We start from the raw sequence: 6,226 nt of genomic DNA on the forward strand, positions 1-6,226 counted from the left end.
AGCTAGCTTGGTGACACTATAAGACAAGGGAAAGAAAAGGGAGTAAGTATATAGATTAGTAAGTTGGTATGTAAATAATAAACAATTTATTATCATGCTTTTATCAATCCTTATAATGTGTTCTCAAGATAATACAATCATACTTGCACATAGTTTCACTATTCACTCATGTTCATATCAAGCTGTCTACGCGAGTCATAGTCAATAAATTATTTATATCTTGAGCTGCAAAACTCCAAATTAAGATCCGCTGAATTTTTCTGAAACTAGACTCACATATATTCTTACCATAAAATTTTTAGAATTCATGGTTTAGCACATAAGTACAGTTTATTCTTTAAAGTCATCCCTATTCTGTTGTCTGACAGTTTCGATCCTTCTTCACTAAAAATTAATTATCTCCTTGTAGAGGATTCGGATGATGTTTCTGTTTCTTTATATTAAAAATAGACTCATTAATAATTTTAAACATATAAATTCTAACCCATAATTATTTTTATACAATTTTTAATGAGTTTCCAAAGTTAGAATAGGGGATTCTGAAATCACTCTGACCCTATCTCATAAAAATTCAAATATCTCATAATATGAAATTCTCTTGCTTACATCGTTTCTTTTATGTAAAACTAGACTCAATAAGATTTAATTTCATATCTTATTCAACCTCCAATTCAATTTTCACAATTTTTGGTGATTTTTCAAAGTTATACAACGACTGTTGTCCAAAACTATTTTATTACTAATGTTACTCTTTCATGTTTTCTTTATATTAACTTTCATTTACACACACATAACACCAAGCATGTCCATAGCTAACCATTCCAATAGCTAGCCATTATCAAATATTTACAAGTCTTCATAGTCATACTTACTCCACATCAACCTTACCAAAATTCGATCACATATTGAGCACATTGCTCATGAATATATATACACATGTACCTGCACTCATTCATCACAGAATCACAATCATTTACACTTAGTCATTTCTTGTTGAACACATAAGAATATTAACAGATACATTGAAATATTGCACAGAGTGTCACACTTGTAGCCAAAGCTACTTCACATCACTTATCACACATAGTCTCGTTCTCGAGCTATTCACATTCGCGGGTCTGCTCACACAAGTTTTCGGTCATTCATAACTACTCAGTGCTGCCCACACAAGCTGTCAGGTAGCCGTAACACATGCCGAATTATCCAGTCACTGGTAGAACTTATAAGACCAGCACCCGGATTCACTTAGTCACAATTTCACATAGTTTTCACATAGGTTCCTAGTGACATGTCACTTGTATCCTTTTCTATTCTTAAGGTTCAACCGGGAAATTTCTCAGTTGTCGATATTTTGTCAAATACATCAAATATTCAGCCACATTTCACAAAATATATCAAAATATGAAAGCGTAAGTAAAAACGATGCATTATTTACATACAAACTTACATCGGTCTAAAATATCAAATGTTTGCGTCTTAGTCCACAACCTTGCATTTTCCCCGGTCAAGATCAATTCCTCGTCTTTCTTGATCTATAATAACACATTTAACTCATTTAATACACACATTTTCAATTCAGCCCCAAAAACACCTTATGGAAAAAATTACATTTTTGCCCCTAACTTTTCACATATTTACAATTTTGCCCCTAGGCTCGTAAAATGAAAAGTACTTATTTTTCTCATTACTCAAGCCCGACCAATTCATATTCCCTCTTATAGCAGCCCAAAATTTTCACTAAATCACATTTTTTCTTTTTTTACACATATTTTATAACTTTTACAAATAAGTCCTTTTATGCAATTTCACTAAAAATCACTTAGTAAAAGTTGTTTATTACACTTTAAAATTTCATATTCTACCATAAAAGATCAAAACACATGCAAGTCATCCATGGGTAAATTTTTAAACACAAACCCTATCTCAAAATAATGGTAGAAATAGCTAAACCGAGCTACGAGGATCTAAAAAATATAAAGAACATTAAAAACGGGGCTAAAATAAACTTAAAATTGAGCTTGGAAGCTTGAAAAACCCTTGATATGTCTTTCTCATGTGAAATTCAGCCAAGGGGTTGAAGATGAGCAAAAATTGGCTTTTAATTTGGCTTTTTAATTTATTTAGTCATTAAATTACTAAAATGCCCTTAAATTAAAAATATTCTATTTCACCTATTTCATGTCCATTTTTGTCCAAAAAATTAATAAATGGTCTAATTACCTTTTAAGGACCTCCAATTTAAAATTTCATAGCAATTAGACACCTCTAGCTTCTAGAACTCAAGTTTTGCACTTTTTTTTACAATTTAGTCCTTTCGACTAAATTGAGTGCCCAAACGTCAAAATTTTCGAACGAAATTTTCATGAAAGCATTATGTACATTTGTAGATCATAAAAATATAAGAATATTAAATTTTTCCTTGTCAGATTAGTGGCCCCGAAACTACTGTTCCTACTGGGCCCAAAATTGGGATGTTACAAAAAGTAACATGTTTTAATCTCATTCTTAATCCATTTTGGGTGATTATTTGATGCTAATGATAAATTTTATGCTCCTAATCCTTTAAATTCATATTTTTATACTTAAGAGAGAAATTGAGAGAAAAAGGCATAAAAAATGTGCGAAAACTGGAAAAATAGAGCAAGCTATAGGAGCCACAAGGGCTGACCCCTTCCTCACGACTTGGCCACATGGGTTGCTATACAGTCATGTTACAGACCATTTCAATTGCTCAAATTTGCACTCTGAATAGCGGAAGAACATGATTTTTAGTTTTTCGAACATTCTAAGACGTATATATGAAAAAAATAAGAAGGTAGAAAGAAGCTGTCCTAGAATATTTAACAGAAAACACCATTGGAGCAGATTCTGAAGCATATTTCCATCAAGATTGAAGACTCCTAGTTGATTTATCAAGAGATTATAATGAGTTTCTTTATTTCTTTTGGTTGTACTATGTTTATTTTACTTTTATTTTATTTTATGCAATAAATACTTAGATCTTGTTCTCAATTATGTGTGCTTAATCCTTGGTTTGATATTTCTAGATTATTGATCCATGTTTGATATATATACTTAAATCAGGGGAGGAATAGACCCTATTTAAGAGTAGATATTGAGTAATTGAGTGGAGTTGCATGCAATCCTAGAAATAGGACGACATAAATCTATCAGATTAGAGTAAAATCTAATAGGGGAATCTATAAATTGAGTTAATGTGATAATAGGGGTTTTAATTAGAAAGAAATTTCAATTAATCAACTTAGAGTCAGTTGCTCTTACTCTCAAAAGAGATATTAACATAATTTAGGGATTTCTACGGATCAAGGTTCTAAGTAAAGAATTTGAGTAATTTAGATTGATAATGACAGATGAAATATAGGTGAATTCTTTCCTAGGTATTGTTTTGTTTTTTTTTTTTTGCTAATCATTTGTTTTCCTGTTTTGTTCTCTGCTGTGTTCGTTAGTTAATTAATTTAGTTAATTTTAGTTTTTAATCAATCACTCAAATTTATCGGTTAAATAATAAAAAGATGGTAGTTACTAATACTTTTAGTTATCTTGGGAATGATATCTTTGCTCACATTATCTATACTATTAATTGATAGGTGCACTTGCCTTAGTCAAATTTTTAGTTAGTTTTACGACGTATCAAGTTTTTGGCGTCGTTGCCGGGGATTAAAATATTAGGAAAACTTTATTTCTATTAATTTATCCATTTTTATTTTATTTTAATATTTTTGTTTTTAATTTAGTTTTTACATTCTAATTTTTTGTTTGTTTGATTTTGACAGTTTCTTTTGGTTTATGACTAGAGGAAACCCGTTGGAACCGTTAGTTTCTGATAGTGAGATCGAGAAAACTACTCACAAAAATTGGGGAGAAGTTAGAGAAGCAAGGCAAAGTCAACAGATTTTAATAGACGATCAAGAGGAAAAGGATATTACTGTAGAGATGGAAAATAATCAAAATAATCAATAGCCTCCTGCTCATTGTACTATGTTTGACTATGTTAAGCCCACTCTGATTGGGTCTGAATCGAGTATCGCCAGACCCACTATTACTACAAACAATTTTGAGCTGAAGTCAAACACAATTCAAATGGTACAATAATATGTCCTCTAACAGCCTGTTTTAAGTGGTGTCAAAAATAGTGGTTTCGAGACCACAATTTTGACGAGTGAATTATTATTTTATTATTTATTTAATGTCTACATGATTATATTATGGTCGTATTAAAGTTTCGTTAAGAATTTTTGAAGTTTAAATAGTTAATTAAGTAAAAAGGACTAAATCGTAAAAGGTGAAAAAGTTGAGCTATATTAGTTAAAGGGGTCAAATGGCTATGAAATTTAAAATAATGGACTAAGATAGTAATTATACCATTTAATGAGATAGTGGATGTGCATGGACAAGGTTTTATTGAATTTTATTATTATTAAGGGTAAAATGGTAAATTGGTAATTAAATTTAAAATTAACTATGAAAAATGCTATCATCTTTCCCTTTTTCTCTTTGGTTGGCCAAAATTACCATTTTTGAAGGGGGAGCATTCGGTTTCTTCTTCTACCTTGCATGGTATGATTTTGTGTCTCGTTTTTAATGATTTTTATGTTTTTGAGTTTATTTTAACTTAGTATAACTAGCCCGGGGGTTAATTTGCAAAACTCTTAAAGGTTGAGGGACTTGCAATGGATGTTTTTGAATAGGTTTTTGTATTTATTTGATAAATTATTAATCTTGGTTGTAACATAAACATGTTTTGTTAAGTGATTTTTGTGAATCCTAGAAATATGGATTAAATTGTTAAAAGTGTAAATCTATGAGTTTTGTTGTGAATTTTTGGTAATAATAGGTTGTTTCAAGGTCCCTTGTAACATTGGTTAACATGGATTTAGGTTAAAATGAGTAATATTTAAGTTATGAGTTTAAGGACTTAATCGTAAAAAGTTAAAGTATTAGGGGTAACTTTGTAATTTTACATAAATATGAATTATGGATTAAATTGAACACTAGAAGTACTTAATTGAATGAAATTATTTATTTAGACCAAGATAAACCACAATCGGACTTAAATCGAGGAAATGCTAAAGCTTCGGATTAGTGTTTGACTCTACTTCTATGACCTTAGTTATCGAGGTAAGTTCGTATGAACTATAATTGTTTTAATGTTAGCTAAATTTCTTAGTGTTTCAAGGCAGTGAGTTACACAAGCCTAACACACAACCTGACACATGGTCATGTGTGGCAACTTAGAGAGTTACACGACCGTGTGATCCTACTTAGTAAGTTACACGGGTGAGGACACGGCCTAGGACACGACCGTGTGACCCCTGCTTTCATATTTTTGTAAAATTTTCTTAAAACTTCTATTTTGTTTCAAATTAGTCTCGACCTGCTTTTAAGCTATTTTTAGGGCCTCAAAGGCTTGATTGAAGGACAAAATGTATATGTTTGATATGTTTTGAACGAGATTGATTTATTTAATGCTATGATGTTTAAATGTTTCCCGATTGATCGATAATGCTTTGTAACCTTAATACGGCAATAGAGACGGGTTAGGGGTGTTACATGTCCAGTTTGATGGGTTACAAGATGAAGATCCAAATGCTCATTTGGCTAACTTTCTAGAGATTTGTGACACATTCAAGATTAATGGCGCTACTAATGATGCCATATGCTTACGGTTGTTCCCATTATCTTTGAGGAGCAAGGCAAAACAATGGTTGAATTCACTTCCACGGGGTTTTATCACAACTTGGGATCAGATGACTGAGAAGTTTCTGTTGAAGTACTTCTCACTGGCTAAAACAGCTAAGTTGTGGAACAACATCTCTTCTTTTGCTAAAATTGAGTTGGAGACATTATATGATGCATGAGAGAGATTTAAGTATATTTTGAGAAGTTGTCCTCATCATGGGTTACCTTTGTTGTTACAAGTTCAAACCTTTTACAATGGTTTAAATCCCTCGACTAAGCAACTAATAGATGCAGCAGTTGGCGGAACATTGAATAATAAGACACCTGAGGTAGCTCAAGAGTTTATTAAGGAGATGACACTAAATAATTATCAGTGGCAAGTCATGAGAGCAAAACTGATTAAAGTAGTCGGTGTTATTAATTTGGATACAATTGCTATGTTAGCAAGTCAAGTGGAATCACTGAGTGAAAGGATTGATGGTTTGAGTTGTAATAACACAATGATCAAGTAATGCAATGTGATGCA

General features: G+C 31.5%; 1 non-coding gene across 1 annotated transcript; it reads right to left on the reverse strand.

Moving 5' to 3' along the window:
* Positions 1-5,816: 5,816 nt before the first annotated feature.
* On the reverse strand, positions 5,817-5,923 carry LOC121215189 (small nucleolar RNA R71). Its single transcript, XR_005910918.1, has one exon. It is a non-coding gene; the product is annotated as a small nucleolar RNA R71 (small nucleolar RNA).
* Between the last annotated feature and the right edge of the window lie 303 nt (positions 5,924-6,226).

The sequence above is a fragment of the Gossypium hirsutum genome, chromosome D02 (genome assembly GCF_007990345.1).
Source record: "Gossypium hirsutum isolate 1008001.06 chromosome D02, Gossypium_hirsutum_v2.1, whole genome shotgun sequence".
Taxonomy (NCBI): domain Eukaryota; kingdom Viridiplantae; phylum Streptophyta; class Magnoliopsida; order Malvales; family Malvaceae; genus Gossypium; species Gossypium hirsutum.